Source organism: Apium graveolens, unplaced genomic scaffold (genome assembly GCF_009905375.1).
Source record: "Apium graveolens cultivar Ventura unplaced genomic scaffold, ASM990537v1 ctg31, whole genome shotgun sequence".
Taxonomy (NCBI): domain Eukaryota; kingdom Viridiplantae; phylum Streptophyta; class Magnoliopsida; order Apiales; family Apiaceae; genus Apium; species Apium graveolens.
In genome coordinates, this window is record NW_027417937.1 from 79,765 (window position 1) to 80,937 (window position 1,173).

Genomic DNA, 1,173 nt, shown 5'->3' on the forward strand with positions numbered 1-1,173 from the left:
GAGTCGCAATCCTGGCAAAATCCTTTACAAATCTTCGATAATAACCTACTAACCCGAGAAAACTTCTAACTTCTGTCGGGGTCTTTGGTTGTTCCCACTTAGATACAGCCTCAATCTTTACGGGATCCACTTTAATTCCATCTTTTCCTACTACATGACCTAAGAATTGAACTTCATCCAACCAAAATTCGCAATTCAAAAATTTTGCGTACAACTGCTTTTCTCTTAGCCTTTACAGGGCAATCCTCAGATGGTTAGCATGATCTTCTCTAGTCTTCGAATAGATGAGGATATCATCAATAAATACAATCACAAACTTATCCAAGTACTCTTTATAAACCTGGTTCATTAAATCCATGAAAGCAGCTGGCGCATTGGTTAATCCAAACGACATCACTAAGAACTCATAATGTCCATATCTGGTTCTGAATGCAGTCTTTGGTATGTCTTCAGGCTTAATCTTTAATTGATGATAACCCAATCTCAAGTCAATCTTTGAGAAACAGCACGCTCCCTTAAGTTGGTCAAACAGGTCATATATCCTTGGTAGGGGATATTTATTTTTGATGGTCAACTTGTTTAACTCCCGATAATCGATACACAATCTCATACTTCCATCCTTCTTCTTTACGAATAGTACTGGAGCACCCCACGGAGATAAACTTGGCCTAATCACGCCTTTGTCCGGTAATTCCTAGAGTTGCTTAGCTAGTTCTTTCATTTCTACTAGAGCCAAGCAATAAGGAGCCTTTGAAACTAGTTCTGCTCCGGGAAATAAATCGATGGAAAACTCAATCTCACGATCTGGTGGTAATCTGGGCAATTCATCTGGAAAAATGTCTGGAAATTCCCTTAGTATTGGAATCTTGTCTAGATCAAGTACTTCTTTCTCCACGTCTACCACATGTGCTAAGTAAACTTTGCATCCTTGTCTTAACAATTTCTTTGTCTATAATATCGAGAGAAATTTCTTTTCTTGCCTTTATCCTTGATTAGTCACCTTAATATTATCCTCGGAAACCACCAAAATTTTCTTCTTCTTGCAATCAATGCTAGCCTTATACAGGGACAACCAATCCATTCCTAAGTTCACGTCGAACTCTCCTAGCTCGAAAGGTATTAGGTCAGCCGAAAAAGAATACCCGTGGATTTCCAATTGACACTTAGGGTAAA